The 18332-nt window shown below is 48.0% G+C and overlaps 2 non-coding genes across 2 annotated transcripts; both read right to left on the reverse strand.

The window, feature by feature from the left end:
* Positions 1-16998: 16998 nt before the first annotated feature.
* Positions 16999-17080, reverse strand: trnas-gcu (transfer RNA serine (anticodon GCU)). The gene has a single exon. It is a non-coding gene; the product is annotated as a tRNA-Ser (tRNA).
* Positions 17081-17325: 245 nt separating this feature from the next.
* trnar-ucg (transfer RNA arginine (anticodon UCG)) lies at positions 17326-17415 on the reverse strand. The gene is given in 2 exon segments: positions 17326-17361; positions 17379-17415. It is a non-coding gene; the product is annotated as a tRNA-Arg (tRNA).
* Positions 17416-18332: the final 917 nt, after the last annotated feature.

Here is an 18332-nt window from a genome sequence, read left to right on the forward strand (position 1 = left end):
ATATCACACACACAGTCTGTACACAGACATATGTCACACACACAGCCTGTACACAGACATATATCACACACACAGTCTGTACACAGACATATATCACACACACAGTCTGTACACAGACATATATCAAACACACAGTCTGTACACAGACATATATCACACACACAGTCTGTACACAGACATATATCACACACACAGTCTGTACACAGACATATATCACACACACAGCCTGTACACAGACATGTATCACACACACAGTCTGTACAAAGACATATATCACACACACAGTCTGTACACAGACATATATCACACACACAGTCTGTACACAGACATATATCACACACACAGTCAGTACACAGACATATATCACACACACAGTCAGTACACAGACATATATCACACACACAGTCTGTACACAGACATATATCACACACACAGCCGGCTCCTGATCCCAGTTTACATGACGTCACACAGACTGGGTTGCCAGTTTACTGACGTCTCACGCGCTGGGGCGGTTACCGGCAGGTTTCAAATCAGGAGTCACGTGACTGGGAGCGGCCCCGCCTCCGACTGTAAGAGTGGGCGGGGCGATTCTGGCCGCGATTGGTCCAGGGAGCTGTCAATTAGCTGCTTTCACCCAATAGCAGCGACCAATGACATCAACTCCCTTACCGCGATCTGCGCATGTACTGCATCCCCGGATGATGACGGTTGGTGAAGAAAGTACAAAATGGCGGAAGGTGATGGGCGGCTAAGGGTAAATATCCCGGGGGGAGAGATAGAGGGAGGGAGGGATAGAGGGGAAGGGGGAGGTGGAGGGGGCCGGACTGTGGGGAATGTGCGGGGCCCGGAATCGGAGCGGAACCTCCAGCTGTACCTGCCCCGGAATGTTTGATGGACAGTGTAGAGGGAGCACCTCTATCTTTCTCAGTGCTCGCTCTAATCCCTTTAATCTGAATCTCTCTCCGCCTCTCATTTCTCTGCCTCACTGACTCTCAGCCTTTCTTTTATCTGCGTTGGTTTCCCTGCTTCACTCAGCCCACTTCTCCTCTCCACCCCCAAGCTCTGCCTATCTCGCCTAAATCAGCTTTTTGCCTCATTCTCCATCCCCCCCACTCCTCTATCACCACATTTCTTTCAAACCCTCAGCCCAACTCCTCTTCACCCTTCTCTCCAAACCTTCACCCCAACTCCTCTTTCACCCTTCTCTCCAAACCCCTCCCCCAACTCCTCTTCACCCTTCTCTCCAAACCTTCACCCCAACTCCTCTTTCACCCTTCTCTCCAAACTACTCCCCCAACTCCTCTTCACCCTTCTCTCCAAACTACTCCCCCAACTCCTCTTTCACCCTTCTCTCCAAACCCTCACCCAACTCCTCTTTCACCCTTCTCTCCAAACCCCTCCCCCAACTCCTCTTCACCCTTCTCTCCAAACTACCCCCCCAACTCCTCTTCACCCTTCTCTCCAAACTACTCCCCCAACTCCTCTTTCACCCTTCTCTCCAAACCCTCACCCCACTCCTCTTTCACCCTTCTCTCCAAACCCCTCACCCCAACTCCTCTTTCAGCCTTCTCTCCAAACCTTCCCCCCAACTCCTCTTTCACCCTTCTACCCAAACCTAGCTCCCCCAACTCCTCTTTCACCCTGCTCTCCAAACCTTCCCCCAACTCCTCTTTCGCCCTTCTCTCCAAACCCCTCCCCCAACTCCTCTTTCACCCTTCTCTCCAAACCTAGCTCCCCCAACTCCTTCATCACCCTTCTCTCCAAACCCCTCCCCCAACTCCTCTTTCACCCTTCTCTCCAAACCCCTCCCCCAACTCCTCTTTCACCCTTCTCTCCAAACCTTCCCCCCAACTCCTCTTTCACCCTTCTCTCCAAACCCTCACCCCAACTCCTCTTTCACCCTTCTCTCCAAACCCCTCCCCCAACTCCTCTTTCACCCTTCTCTCCAAACCCTCACCCCAACTCCTCTTTCACTCTTCTCTCCAAACCCTCACCCCAACTCCTCTTTCACCCTTCTCTCCAAACCCCTCCCCCAACTCCTCTTTCACCCTTCTCTCCAAACCCCTCCCCCAACTCCTCTTTCACCCTTCTCTCCAAACCCCTCCCCCAACTCCTCTTTCACCCTTCTCTCCAAACCTTCCCCCCAACTCCTCTTTCACCCTTCTCTCCAAACCCTCACACCAACTCCTCTTTCACTCTTCTCTCCAAACCCTCACCCCAACTCCTCTTTCACCCTTCTCTCCAAACCCCTCCCCCAACTCCTCTTTCACCCTTCTCTCCAAACCCTCACCCCAACTCCTCTATCACCCCATTTCTTTCAAACCCTCACCCCAACTCCTCTTTCACCCTTCTCTCCAAACCTAGCTCCCCCAACTCCTCTTTCACCCTACTCTCCAAACCCCTCCCCCAAATCCTCTTTCACCCTTCTCTCCAAACCCCTCCCCCAACTCCTCTTTCACCCTACTCTCCAAACCCCTCCCCCAACTCCTCTTTCACCCTGCTCTCCAAACCCCTCCCCCAACTCCTCTTTCACCCTTCTCTCCAAACCCCTCCCCCAACTCCTCTTTCACCCTTCTCTCCAAACCTTCCCCCCAACTCCTCTTTCACCCTTCTCTCCAAACCCTCACCCCAACTCCTCTTTCACACTTCTCTCCAAACCCCTCACCCAACTCCTCTTTCACCCTTCTCTCCAAACCCTCACCCCAACTCCTCTTTCACCCTTCTCTCCAAACCCCTCCCCCAACTCCTTTCACCCTACTCTCCAAACCCCTCCCCCAACTCCTCTTTCACCCTTCTCTCCAAACCGAGCTCCCCCAACTCCTCTTTCACCCTTCTCTCCAAACCCCTGCCCCAACTCCTCTTTCACCCTTCTCTCCAAACCCCTCCCCCAACTCCTCTTCACCCTTCTCTCCAAACCCCTCACCCCAACTCCTCTTTCATCCTTCTCTCCAAACCTAGCTCCCCCAACTCCTCTTTCACCCTTCTCTCCAAACCCCTCCCCCAACTCCTCTTTCACCCTTCTCTCCAAACCCTCACCCCAACTCCTCTTTCACCCTTCTCTCCAAACCCTCCCCCAACTCCTCTTTCACCCTTCTCTCCAAACCCCTCCCCCAACTCCTCTTTCACCCTTCTCTCCAAACGCTCACCCCAACTCCTTCATCACCCTTCTCTCCAAACCTAGCTCCCCCCACTCCTCTTTCACCCTTCTCTCCAAACCCTCACCCCAACTCCTCTTTCACCCTTCTCTCCAAACCCTCACCCCCACTCCTCTTTCACCCTTCTCTCCAAACCGAGCTCCCCCAACTCCTCTTTCACCCTTCTCTCCAAACCCCTCCCCCAACTCCACTTTCACCCTTCTCTCCAAACCTAGCTCCCCCAACTCCTCTTTCACCCTTCTCTCCAAACCCCTCACCCCAACTCCTCTTTCACCCTTCTCTCCAAATCCCTCCGCCAACTCCTCTTTCACCCCTACAATTTAATTTTCAACATCACTTACACAAGTCATCCACACTGGAGGTAAATCTGAGGAGCTTCTGTGTGTTGGTGAGGTGATCACTGGACAATAAAGTGCAGAGACTGATGGGTGCTGCTCATTACCCTCAGTGTAATTTAATCCCCTTACCACTGAATACTGCACACAGATGGTCACCTTGGTAACGGAATGGTCATTGTGACATCACTTTCTAAACAATGGCACACAGGACAATGGGTCATCAATAAATGGTAAAGGGATTAAACACTCTGCAATTACATCATAAATAATAGGAAATAAATGCTGAAAAATAACTGGCGAAGATAATAGCTTTTCTCTGTGGAATGCACGAGCTAACAATACGAATGATGTGTTTAGTTTACACACACACACACTTACACATATATATATAGCAAAGACTTTGTGTGCACACTTTTCAGTTGTTGTAATTAAGCTGATGCAATATGTGTTATTAGGTCTTGCTGTGTCAGGATATAAAGATACCGCACGCTATTGCTCCTCCCGCTGCCTGGAGGAATGGAGCAGATATTTAAAGGGACATGGACTCCCTTTTCTCTGCCTAGTTATATTTAAAAGAACAGTCCAGTTTATCTCGGAGTGTCGGATGACTTCACAAGCCCTGCTCCCATTTACAGTCGCTCCCTTCTGTATTGTGCAGTGATTGTAAAGCTGTTTATTTTCAGCGACTTGAGCATTTCTATAATGTCTCAATTGTTTTTAATGATCCATTTGATTTGCTTTTCTAATTTGAAAGGATTTCAGAATTGTGCATTGCGACGAAGGTTTTGTTTAAAGGTGGATTTAAATTTGTTTGAAAATATTCTTTCTAACCCTCCCCCAACCCCCAATTATTAGAACACTCTGCAATACTGTCTGGGAAGGTCCCAAGTTCGGTCCTTGATCTGGGCTGTTTGTTATTCTCAGTCAAGGCAGCAGTTCAGGGGTTCTAATTGTCCTCACTACCACTGGGCTAAATATAAGTAAGAATTATCCAGTGTCCTTGCTCTTGGTACCGATCCAGTGACATCAACTGGGAAGTGTGTGGATGTCACTTGAGGGCAGGATTGAACTCGGCTCTGATGCCTATCACAGTGGAAATTTCTATCCTGTACTTAAAGTAACAACTTTTGTAACCTCCATTTGCAGGGTATTAGAATGGGAGGATCTGCAGCTTGAAAACTCAAATCAACCATCACGTCAAGATTTGAGGGAATCATCAGTTTCATCAGGATCACCTTATCATCAGCCTTTGGGAAAACACCAATCACAGTGGGGAGAAACAGGACACATGTTCTGTGTGAGGATGTACCTTCAACCAATCGTCTAGCCTGTGAGACTCGTGTGCCCAGCTGACTCAACACTGTGAATGTGGGGACAGTGGGAATGGATGCAGTTGCGCGTCAGGTGAAAACACATCAGGGAGAGGCCGTTTACGAGCTGAGTGTGGAAAGAGATGCAGTTGATTATCTCAACAACTGCTGTAGGCACATGCTACGTCCTGTCACTAAAAGTGATTAACAGACTGGATTTTGTGTTCAGTGATCCCGGGCGTGTTAGGTATCCCTAACCAACCTGGACACCAAGGCAAAGAGAGGCACTCTGGAAGGTGTGGAGAACTGGGACTTGTCCCTGAGAGTTACCAAAGGCATGGGAACTGAAACAATCGAGAGTTAGAAAGCAGAAAAGGCCCAAAATGGAGCAGTCGGTAACAGGACATCAATAGTCGCCTCTTAATCATAGAGATATCAAATATTGACACATTGTGTAATTTGAAATATCAAAATATTAAACTCCAGCCCAGTTTTCAGAATGATTAACATCAGCAGAAACAAATCCCAACTGACAGAACAAACATGATTCAATCAGAATGTGATTAACAGCAGTAATAACAGAAGAACCCGACCCCTGCAGTCACTTGTGAACTCGCAATTCAGATAACTGAATTAATCTCTTCCCCAACTTCCCCCGTGTGAACTCGCTGGAGTTTCAACAGATGATGGAGTGAACCCCTACCCACACACGGAGCAGTTGAACGGCCTCTTCTCGGTGTGACTGTGACAATGAATTTCTACATCCGACGGGCAACTGAATCCCTCCCCACAGTCCACACATTCCCACGGTTTCTCCATGGTGTGGGTGTCCTTTTGTCTCTCCAGTTTGGACGATCAGTTGAAGATTCGTCCACACACACACACGTGTAGCTTCTCTCCGCTGTGAATGGTGCGAAGTTTTATCAGGCTGTGTAATTGGTTGACGCTCTTTCTAGTGCACTGGAGCAATCTCACGCGGATGTTTGTGTGTCGTGGTGCTTTCCCAGATGTTTGAAATATTTTCCCACAGAGAGAACAGACAATCATTCCTGCTTCCACATTCAAAGGCCGAGGATCTGGAGCATTTCCACCTTTCATGGTTGGGTTCAGACCTGCACCAGCTGTGTGCAAAGTACGAATAAATTCAAAGAGATGCTGATTTTCTCTGCTGGCCACTGGTTCTTTTGTGCTGGCCCAATAGGATGAGACTGTGTTGCCCGATAGGCTGAGCCTGGGCTGGCCCAATAGGATGAGCCTGTGCTGCCCGATAGGGTGAGACTGTGCTGGCCCGATAGTGCGAGCCTGGATTGGCTCGATAGGGTGAGCCTGTGTTGCCCGCGAGGGTGAGACTGTGCTGGCCCAATAGTGTAAAGCTGTGCTGGGCCGATCAGGTGAGCCTGTGCTGGGCCAATAGGGTGAGATTGTGCTGGCCCGATAGGATGAGCCTGGGGGCTGGGCCATAGGGTGAGACTGTGCTGGCCCGATAGAGTGAGACTGTGCTGGCCCGATAGTTTGAGACTGTGCTGCCCGATAGTGTGAACCTGTGCTGCCCGATAGTGTGAACCTGTGCTGGCCCGATATTGCGAGACTGTGCTGGCCCGATAGTGCGAGCCTGGTTTGGCTCGATAGGGTGAGGCCAGGCTAGCCCAATAGGGTGAGCCTGTGCTGGCTCAATGGGGTGAGCCTGGGCTGGCCTGAGAGGCTGAGGCTGGGTTGCCCCAATAGGGTGTATCAGTGTTGGCCCAATAGCGTGCGATGTCTGCTGTATAGCGTCCACATCTCTGAGCCATACAGAGGGGTTTCATTACACAGCCCTGCAGACCATGTGCTTGCTGAAAGCTTTGAACTCAAATTGCTGGAGAAATAACATAAATGATGTCTTCACAAGATCCTGCAAATCCCCTGGGAGGACAGATGCACCAACGTTAGCGTCCTTGACCAGGCCAACATCCCCAGCATTGAAGCACTGACCACACTCGACCAGCTCCGCAGGGCGGGCCGCATTGTTCACAAGCCTGACACAAAACTCCCAAAGCAAATGCTCTAGTCGGAACTCCTACATGTCATGCGATCTTAAGGTGGACAGAGGATGCGTTTCAAGGACATCCTCAAAGCCTGTCTGATAAAGTGCAACATCCCAACCGATACCTGGGTGTTCCTGGCCAAAGACCACCCTAAGTGGAGGAAGTGCATTCGGGAGGGCATTGAGCACCTCGAGTCTTATCGCCGAGAGCATACCGAAATATAGCACAGGCAACGGAAGGAGCGTGCAGCAAACCAGTCCACACACCCTTTCCTTCAACCACCGTCCATCTCAACTGGGACAGAGACTGTAATTCTCGTATTGGACTGTTCAGTCACCTGAGAACTCACTTTTAGAGTTGAATTAAGATGTCGAGCGACTGCCTATGATGATGATGAATAGGGTGAGCTTTGGATGGCCCAATAGGGTGAGCCTGTGCTGGCGCAATAGGGTGAGCATGGGATGGCCCAATAGGGTGAGGCAGGGTTGGACCAATAGGATGAGCCCAGGCCCAGGGTCACCAGATAGCAATCAGACAGCAAGGCTCTCTATATGGGACCACTGACCTGGGCACAAACATGTGATCAATCAAACTGACATACACCCTGAAGCACCGCCCACACGTTGTCCCTGCACAAAGCACCACACATGCGCCGTGAGACCCGCCCTGACCAAGATGGCGGCCGCTGAGCCCGCTCCCCGCCCGGGAAAAAGTTACCACCAAGAAAGTAATCAAGAAAACATCACCGAAGGGCGGCAAGGAGCGCAGAAGGTGGAGGAAGGAGAGTTACTCCATCTACATCTAAAAAGTTCACCCCGACACCGGCATCTCCTCCAAGACCATGGACATCATGAACTCGGTTGTGAACGATATTTTGGAGCACATCGCGAGTGAGGCTTCCCGCCTGGTCCATTACAACAAGCGCCGCACCATCAGCTCCCGGGAGATCCAGACCACCGTGCGCCTGCTGCTGCCCGGGGAGCTGGCCAAGCACGCCGTGTCGGAAGGGACAAAGGTGGTGACCAAGAACACCAGCTCCAAGTAAAACTGCACGCTGTCCTGAGAGATCAAACCCAAACACAACGGCTCTTTTAACAGCCACTCACAACCTCTCTGAAAGAACTGCACAAACCCATCTCCCTTTAGACTCAATTTACTGTAATTATTTCTTGAACAAGTGTGTGGGGACCTTTGCAGTTCCAGCTGTAGATTTAGTTTTAATTTCTCAGATAACTGATTTTACTGTCCGGTTCTTCCTTTTCCCGCCTTAAACTACAAACACGGTCCCTGGTCGCCCTTTTCCTTTGCTCTCAGACCCGTTCATTTGCAGCGCCTGCCAAAGAATTAGAAACTTGTTTTAGGGTGATACTCAGACTTTAGCCACCTCGTTCTCTCTCACGCCTTCTTCAATTCAAAAGAACATTCTACTTAGGAGTCAATCAGTTTATTAACCTTCGAGTCCGAGTGTAACAATCCAGAATGGGAGTTCTTACAGAGACCAGAACCGGGGCAGTTTGAACACTCTGACCCTCTTCCCTTTTCACAGAAGGTTTCCCAGTTCTGGTCTCACTGCTGCCTGTGCGGGGGATCGATCGATAATCTATGTATTCCAACTTTTACAAAGATTGAGTGGATTGTGTCCCGTTACAGAATAAGTGGGGAGTGATTCCCTCCCATTACATATAGTTTGAAACTGAACCCAAATTTAATCCTGATTGTAACAGCCTGGAATTTACAAGTGAAATGTGGATTAAGACAAAGGGAAACAAAAAAGTGTTTGGAAATATGTGGCTAATGGAGAAGTTACTAATATAATCCGCAATTTTAACAATTATTGGCGGGATTTTTTAATTTCTAAATCCTTCGAAGACTGACTGTTCAGAACAGTCATTTCCGCCCAGGTTTCTTTGGTGGGCTAAGCAGGCTGCGATTGGTCATCCGAAAGGACCAATGAAATCACCACAGAGCGACCAATCACAAGTTAGCTCCCTGCATTCCTCCAGAAGGTATAAGGCAGATGTGGGAGGAGTTTCTCATTCTTTTCATGATAGTGTAGATTGTGGAACTGTCTCGAAGATAGAAACATAGAAACATAGATAATAGGTGCAGGAGTAGGCCATTCGGCCCTTCTAGCCTGCACCGCCATGAAGATGAAAAACCGGCGGTAAGCTCGGGCCAAGGCCAAGTGTCGCTCCTCCCGGGCCGGACTGCAGTTCCCTGTGGGCCGTGTTCACAGGCTCCTGCGGAAGGGGAACTACGCTGAGCGTGTGGGTGCCGAAGCCCCGGTCGACATGGCTGCTGTGCTCGAGTATCTGACCGGCTGAAATCCTGGAGCTGGCCGGCAACCCGGCCCGCGACAACAAGAAGACCCGCACCATCCCCAGACACCTGCAGCTGACCATCCGCAACGACCAGGAGCTCAACAAGCTGCTGGGAAAGGTGGCCATCGCTCAGGGCGGGGTGCTGCCTAATATATAGGCTGTGCTGCTGCCCAAGAAAACCACCAGTGTGTCCAAGAGCAAGTAAAGCGGACAGGATTTAATCTAATAAACCAAAGGCTCTTTTCCGAGCCACCCACAGTATCAATGTAAGGGCAGGCTAATGCTCTCTGGATCACAATTGTCCCAGATCTAAATTAACTTTGAATCTCTGCAATGAAGCGGTTAGTTTCCTGATCAGAAATGACCCTCAGACATTGTCGGTTCTAAACTGGTCACTGCTGACAGACAGTGCAACAGGTTCGCTGTTATAAAATCCTGCTGTAAGGTACCATAAATCATTTCTGGCCTGCGAGGCGGTAAACTTACCCCGATTGCGATGGCCGGGTTGGTCTGCGACTGAAAAAGGTGAAGTGCATCTTCATAGCTCCAGAGGTAGAATTCCTGCGGATGAGGGTAGCAGCAGACGGGATCAACCGACTGTGTCCAAAACGGAAGCAATCCAGAGAGCAGCCAGACCCCGTAACACGACGGAGTTGCATTCATTACTGGGGCTCCTGAATTATTTTGCTCACTTTCTTCCCAAATTGAGCACGCTGTTAGAGCTGCTACACGTGCTCCTGCACAGAGGTCGTGAATGGTTCTGGGGGGACAGCCAGGAAAGGGCTTCTGATAGAGCACAAAATTTGTTATGCTCCAACAATCTGTTAACGCTATATGACCCATGTAAGAAACTTGTTTTAACATGAGATGCATCGTCCTATGGGGTCGGGTGTGTGTTGCAGCATGTGAATGCCAATGGTCAGTTTCAGCCAGTAGCTTATGCCTCCAGATGTCTGTCCCAGGCAGAACGGGGCTACGGGATGGTAGAGAAGTAAGCGCTTGCATGGATATATGCTGTAAAAAAAATGCACCAGTACCTGTTTCACAGGAAGTGTGAGCTGGAGACAGATCACAAACCCCGAACGTCCTTTTTGGCCGACAACAAGGCCATAAATGCAAATGCATTGACACCCATTCAGACGGGCCACTCACGTTAGCCGCCTATGACTACACAATACATCACAGACCGGGCACTGAAAACTGCACCGATGCACTCAGCAGGCTCCCACTAGACACCACCGAGGGGCCAACCGAGCATGCTGCTGAGATGGTCATGGCTGTTGAAGTTTTCGAAAGCGAAGGCTCACCTGTGACAGCCCGTCAGATCAAAATCTGGAAAAATAGAGACCCACTACTGTCTTTAGTCAAGAAATGTGTAGTAAATGGGGACTGGGCAGCCACGTACGGGACATTCCCTGAGGAATTCAAACCATTTCACAGACGCAAAAATGAACTCTCGATTCAGGCCGATTGCCTACTATGGGGACACCGTTTAGTCATGCCCCAGATGGGCAGAGAGATGTTCAACAGAGAACTCCACAATGAGCACCCGGGCATTGTCATGATGAAGGCAATTGCCAGGTCACACATTTGCTGGCCAGGGATGGATGCCGACCTGGAATTTTGTGTTCACAGATGCAACACGTATTACCAGCTGGGCAATGCGCCCAGGGAAGTTTCCCCTTAGCCCCTGGTCCTGGCCCGTCAACCATGGTCATGTATCCATGTGGACTACGCAAGTCCTTTCATGAGAAAAAATATTTTTGGTTGCAGTAGACGCCTACTTCAAATGGATCGATGTGACATTCTCAATTCAAGCACATCCTCCGCCAAGGTAGAAAGTCAACGTGCAATGTTCGCTGCCCATGGTCGACCGGACGCCTTGGTCAGCGACAATGGCCCGTGCTTTACAAACATTGACTTCCAGGACTTCATTGGCAGGAAATGGTATCAACCATGTCAGAACGGCACCGTTCAAGCCGGCCTCAAATGGTCAGGTGGAACGAGCAGTGCAGATAATCAAACAGTGGATGCTCAGAATCCAAAGGGGTTCCCTACAAAGCCGCTTATCATGCCTCCTGTTGTCCAATAGATCCCGACCACACTCGCTCACAGGGGTTCCACCCGCAGAGCTGCTAATGAAAAGGACACTCAAAACCAGGTGATCCATTATACGCCACACCAAGAAATAAATTGTTGAGAGCAGGCGCCAGTCACAATGTGACTACCATGACGGGAATGCGAGGGCGCGATGTATTGATGTCAATGACTCTGTCTTTGTTCTCAACTACGCTGCAGGGCTTAAATAACTTGCAGGCACTGTGATTGCCCAAAGAGGGAAATAGGATTCTGATAGTTAAACTTACCAATGGACAAATCTGCCGCAAACACGTGGATTAAACAAAAAGGGTGTTCAGCAACCCCATAGAAGAAGCAGAGGAAGAACACGATATAGAGTTCACTCCTCCATAGGTAACCGAACTTCGGAATCAAGTGGAGGAGAGCCCAGTCACTGTGGGCAGTCCGGACGGGCCTAAGGCACCGCAAACAGCAGACACTCAGGCCAACGCCCAACAACTGGAGCCCCAACTCAGGCGCTCTACAAGGGAGCGTAAACCACCAAAGAGGCTTAACCAATGATCCCAATAAGACTTTGGGGAGAGGTGATGTCATGCATTCAACTGTCATTGTAACCCATGTATAAACTGACCCAAGTTGTACACCGTGAGAACATTGACCATAAGGAGGTGCACTTGTGGGAGACACTCCTAACCTGCACTTTCAGGTATAAAAGGGGAAGCTCCACCCATTATCATCACTTCAGTGCTGGCTAATAATTGTTACTGGCCACAGAGTGACCTTCTCTCAAGTATGGGCCTCCTGTACATTTATTCTGTATAGTAAGGACATATTAGACAGAGGGTTCAAACTGCCCTGGTTATGGTCTATATAAGAACTCCCATTCTGGATTGTTATTCTGCGGGGAGTGTCGGGTTAATAAACGGACTGACGCAATAGGAATTGAAAAATAAATTTGATAAGTACTTGCGAGAGAGAATGTGTGATTGAAATCTGAGTCTCAGCCTCTAAACATGCTTTTAATTCGGCAGGCGGTGCATATGAACAGGTCTGAGAGTGAAGCTGCTTATCTGAGAATTCAAAACTAAATCTACAGCTGGAACTCCAAAGGTTCTCACACAATTGTTCAGGAAATAATTAGTGATTTAAGTTTAAAGGTAGATGAGTTTGTGCAGCTCTTTCAGAGAAATTGTGGGTGGCTCTTAAAAGAGCCGTTGTGTTTGGGTTTGATCTCTCAGGACAGCGTGCAGTTTTATTTGGAGCTGGTGTACTTGGGCACCGCCTTTGTCCCTTCCGACACGGCGTGCTTGGCCAGTTCCCCGGGCAGCAGCAGGTGCACGGCGGTCTGGATCTCTCGGGAGCTGATGGTGCGGCGCTTGTTGTAATGGACCAGGCCGGAAGCCTCACCAGCGATGCGCTCCAAAATATCCTTCACAACCGAGTTCATGATGTCCATGGCCTTGGAGGAGATGCCAGTGTCGGGGTGAACCTGCTTCATCACTTTGTAGATGTAAATGGAGTAACTCTCCTTCCTCGACTTTCTGCGCTTCTTGCTGCTCTTCGGTGGTGTTTTAGTGACCGTTTTCTTGGCGCCTTACTTGGCAGTATCGAATAAGAACATAAGAATATAAGAATTAGGAACAGGAGTAGGCCTTCTAGCCCCTCGAGGCTGCTCCACCATTCAACACGATCATGGCTGATCTGGCCGCGGACTCAGCTCCACTTACCCGCCCGCTCCCCGTAACCCTTAATTCCCTTATTGGTTAAAAATCTATCTATCTGTGACTTGATTACATTCAATGAGCTAGCCTCAACTGTTTCCTTGGGCAGATAATTCCACAGATTCACAACCATCTGGGAGAAGAAATTCCTTCTCAACTCGGTTTTAAATTGGCTCCCCCGTATTTAGATGCTGTGACCCCTAGTTCTCGCCTCCCAGACCAGTGGAAACAACCTCTCTGCCTCTATCTTGTCTCTCCCTTTCATTATTTTAAATGTTTCTATAAGATCACCCCTCATCCTTCTGAACTCCAACGAGTAAAACTGTTTCCCCCGGTGGTGGGAGAGTGCTCAGCGGCCGCCATATTGGTCAGGGCGGTCACACGGCGTATGCACGGTCCTTTGTGCAGGGACAAAGGGTGGGCGGTGCTTCATGATGTCTGTCAGTTTGATTGGTCACATGTTTATGTCCAGCTCAGTGGCCCCTGAAAGGGAGCCTTGTTGTTCTGATAGTTGTCTGGTGACCCTGGGCAGCACGCCTCACCCTATTGTGTCAGACCAGCCCAAGCTAACCCTATTGGGCCAGCCCAGGCTCACCCTAATGGGCCAACACAGTCTCATCTCCTTGGGTCAGCCCGGGCTCACACTATTGGGCCATACCGGGCTCACCCTATTGGGTCACCCAGGCACATCCTATTGGGCCAGTCCGGGTTCACCCTATTGGGCCAGCACAAAAGGCCCACTGATCAACAGAGAAAATCAGCAGCTCATTTATTTTATTCTCACTTTGCGTACTTACCCAACCATGTAAACTGGAAATGAAGAATACCATCTGCCTTTGCATGTGGAAGTTGAAACATTTTTCAGTTCTGTCTGTGGAAAAATATTTCAAACATCAGTGTGACTTTAAAAGCACCGAGACACACATACCCTGTCCGAGTGAGAATGTTCCAGTGCACTGACTGTGGAAAGAGTTTCAACCAGTTACACAGCCTGAAAAACATCGCACCATTCACAGCGGAGAGAAGCTACACGTGATCTGTGTGTGGACCAAACTTCAACTGATCGTCCAACCTGGAGAGACACAATGACACCTGCTCCACGGAGAAATCATGGAAATGTGGAGACTGTGGGAAGGGATACAGTTCCCCGTCTGATCTAGAAATTCATCATCATAGTCACACTGGGGAGAGACCATTCACCTGCTCTGTGTGTGGCCAAGGTTTCACTCAATCATCTGATCTGCTGAAACTCCAGCGAGTTCACACTGGGGAAGTGTGGGAAGGGAGTTACTCAGTCATTTGAATTGCGAGTTCGCAAGTGACTGCAGGGGTTGGGTTCTACTGTTAGTACTGCTGTTAATCACATCCTGACTGAATCGTGTTCATTCTGTGAGTTGGGAATTGTTTCTGCTGATGTTAATCACCCATAAAACTGGGCTGGAGTTCAATATTTTGATATTTCAAATAACACAGTGTGTCGATACTTGATGTCTCCATGATAAGAGTTGACAAATTGATGTCTTGTTATCGAAAGCTTCATTTTGCGCCTTTACTCCTTTCTAACTCTAGATTGTATCAGTTCTCAGACCTTTGGTTTCTCTCAGGACAAGTCACAGTTCCCCATACCGTCCAGAGTGTCTTGATGTCCAGGGTAGGGGTAGCTAACACGCCCAGGATCATTAAACACAAAATCCAGTCTGTTAATTACTTACAGATACTGGAATGTTCGTGTGTCCACAGCATCTCTCTCACCTTCAATGTGTGAATAGAGTATCACCCCTGGAAAGCTGGTTTCAATTTAAATTTGAATCCACTCAGTAAATGTATTTTTTTTAAATATCTACAAGTAAACCGATCACTTCAACTAATTGGCAAAGGTTTACAGTCAACTAGATGGACAAGTAAAAACATCGCGGCCCAATAGCACAGCTCGATATTCACAGGAGAAAGTCTGTTATCTAAGTCCTCAATTGTCAGTTGGTGAGATGAGAGACTGAATCTCTTTCCACACTCAGCTGGTAAACGGCCTCTCCCTGACGTGTTTCCACCGAACGCACATCTGCATCCATTCCCACAGTCCCCACATTTACAGTGTTTAGTCAGCTGGGCACATGAGTCTCACAGGTTGATGAATGGTTGAAGTTCTATCCACACACAGAACATGTGTACTGTTTGTCACCGCTGTGATTGGTGTTTTTCCAAAGGCTGATGATAATGTGATCCTGATGAATCCAGAGAATCTCTCAAATCTTCTTGTGATGTTATGTTTGAGTTACCAAGCTGCAGATTCTCCCCTTCTAATATTCTGCAAATGTAGATTACAAAAGTTGTTACTTTAAGTGCAGGATAGAAATTCATAACAGACAAGTCTAGTTTCTATTGGACATTCTGTCCCCCTCCTGTCCCTCCGAAGCTGTAAAAGCCTTATTCTAGTCACTCTCCCTCCATCCTTATTGTCCAAAATCAACTGCGAATTACTTTCTCCAGGAAGTGCTGAATCTGGCTGGGTGCAATTCCACAGAAATGTGTTAACCTCTGGTGCTTCACCATCAGTCGACTCAGTGAGTGTCAGCAGGATTTCCACTGTGGTAGGCATCAGAGCCGAATCCAATCCTATACCCAAATGACATCCACAGACCTCCCAATTGATGTCACTGGATCAGTATCAAGAGCAAGGGCAGTGGCTAACTTTTATTCATAATTAGCGCAGTGGTACTGAGGACAATTATAACCCCTGAACTGCTACCTTGGCTGAGATCAACGAACAGCCCAGATCAAGGATCGAACTTGGGAACATCCCAGTCAGTATTGCAGAGTGTTCCAAAATTTGGGGGGTTGAGGGAGGGTTGGAAATAATATATTGAAACAAATTTTACTTCAACTTTAAACAAAACCTTCGTCACATTGCACAATTCTGAATTTTTTCCAAATTAAACAAGCAAGTCAAATGGATTATAAAAACAATGTGCCATTTTAGAAAGGCTCAAGTCACTGGAATAGACAGCTTCACAATCACAGCACAATACAGAAGGGAGCGAATGTTAATGGGAGCTCGGTTCGTGAAGTCCGCCGACACTCTGAGATAAACTGGACTGTACCTTTAGATATAAATAGGCAGAGAAAAGAGAGTCCCTGTCCCTTTAAATAGCTACCCCATTCCCCAGGGCAATGGGAGCAGCAACGGCGCGATATCTCTTGAGATACTGACACAGCAAACACCGCGGGATGGGTTCCCGCAGGTTCCTAAAGACCTAAGAAATACAATTGAATCAGGTTAAGAAGAACAACTGAAAAGAATGCACACTGAGTGCTTGCTATATGCGTGTGTGTGTGTAAACAAAACACATTATTCTTAATCTTTGCTAGAGATAAGCTATAATCTGCACCAGTTATTATCCAGCATTTTATTACCGATCATTTACAATGTCATTGCAGAGTGTTTAATTCATTTCGCATTTATTGATGGCCCATTGTCTTGTGTGCTATTGTTTAGAAAATGATGTCAGAATGAACATTCCTTTACCAAGGTGACCATGTCTGTCCGCAGTATTCAGTGGGAAGGCGATTAAATCGTTATTCTGGGATTTGGACGCTGTGGGAACATCGGCGCAAAATCACACGTTTTAATATGAAATATGTCTGTTTTCTCAGATGTGGAGCTTCTGTGAGAAGCGGAACTTTGAGTAAAAAATGGCGGGGCTCGTCCGGGATTTGGCCCGGGCCCTCTCACGTTTCAAATGTGATCATTCGTAAGTGAGAATCATAGCCCGAGAACAACGAGCCGCCGACAGTGAAAAGCGCAGCTCTCAGATTCTGCCGGTAGTGAGAAAAGATATTAGACCCACCGTGCTTGTGCTGTCCCTCAGAGACCTATCTAATTAGTCCCCCTCGCCATAGTCCTGCAAATGTCATCCTTTTGACGAATATGTTATTAATTTGAGACATGACATGAGCAAAGTGCAGCATCCTTTTAAGAAAAAGAGGAATTTGCCGATGAAGTTAAATGTGAATGACAAAACGACCAGGCAGGTCAAAGCTGTAGGACAACGACGTCGAGGATGGGATTCGAACCCATGCGTGCAGAGCACAATAGATTAGCAGTCCATCGCCTTAACCTCTCGGCCACCTCGTCCACTCCAGAGCTCATCTTCAGCGATTCAATCTCCTGCTTTTTGTATCCACACAGAAATAATGTGCAAGAAAGTCCACTTCACAGCTTTCTCTGCCCGTGCATGCAGATCGACAATGATGAAAACTTGCCATGAGATTCCATCAGCAAGCAGCCTTCCTTCACTTCAGGTGAGTGACTGGAATAGATGGTTGGTTTCTCAGTAGAATCGCAACAAAGAATATAAAATTTCAGGCATTGAGCGAATACGACAGCAGCAGGATTCGAACCTGCACTATTCTGATAATTTCGTGGTTTGTGATCGAAGTCAGACGCCTTACCCATTAGGCCACGCGGCCTCTGACATTAGCGTATGTTGTGCTGTTGTGTATATTGGGAGCAAATTCGGGGCAACTGCAATATCAAGGAGTGGATTTCGGAAAAGATGTGCATGTTTCGAATGAATGAACAGGCGCACTGCGATCTGGGTGCGCACCGGCGCAGGCAACCCCGAGGAGAAAATCCGTTTCAAAGGGATAGATTATGAACCGGAACCGACAACCAGCCCGTTTAAACAGACACAGAATGATCCGCGACTGACGGCAGTTGCCTTTTAAAAGAATAAAGTGAGATTTCTATCTTCCCTGAATGCAATTGTGCAGTGGGGCTCAGGACCACGCGGGGCTCAGACGGTTATTGAAGCCACAGGTGATAGACAGGCAGGAAGCAGGGAGCGACCTAAAACCAGCCCAGACTGAAATATATATATTTTTAATATTTTAAGAAAATAAATACGTTTAAATTTTGTTTTTAAAAAATTGAATTTGATTTGTTTTAAATAAATAAATAATTGATTCATAATCTATGTATTTTTTGATTGAACGAAGACTTTGTGACTAGAAGAATTTCATTGAATGCAGTCAATAAATACCCAAACACAGTAAGCCCATGGTGGAAGACAAGCCACGAGGGAAGGTGTGGGCTACAAAGGCGATTTTTTAAAGTCGTGTGTGTCTTTCTGTTGGACCTGACAGCAGCTGCTTGTGCTGTGAAAGAGGTCAAATGTAATAGAGCCCGGTGCAGGCAGAACAGAAAACGCATATTTATTTTGGATGTTAAAAATTTGAGATTATATATAAATATATATACATGTATAAACAAAGTCCATCAGTCAGTCATGTCTTGTCTTGTGTTGGTTTGATTTGATTTGAATTTGAATTAGAAAATGAGGATGGATGATGTAATCATGTCACACAGCCCTGGCTAAAATCGCTAT

The sequence above is a fragment of the Pristiophorus japonicus genome, unplaced genomic scaffold, assembly GCF_044704955.1.
Source record: "Pristiophorus japonicus isolate sPriJap1 unplaced genomic scaffold, sPriJap1.hap1 HAP1_SCAFFOLD_189, whole genome shotgun sequence".
Classification (NCBI taxonomy): domain Eukaryota; kingdom Metazoa; phylum Chordata; class Chondrichthyes; family Pristiophoridae; genus Pristiophorus; species Pristiophorus japonicus.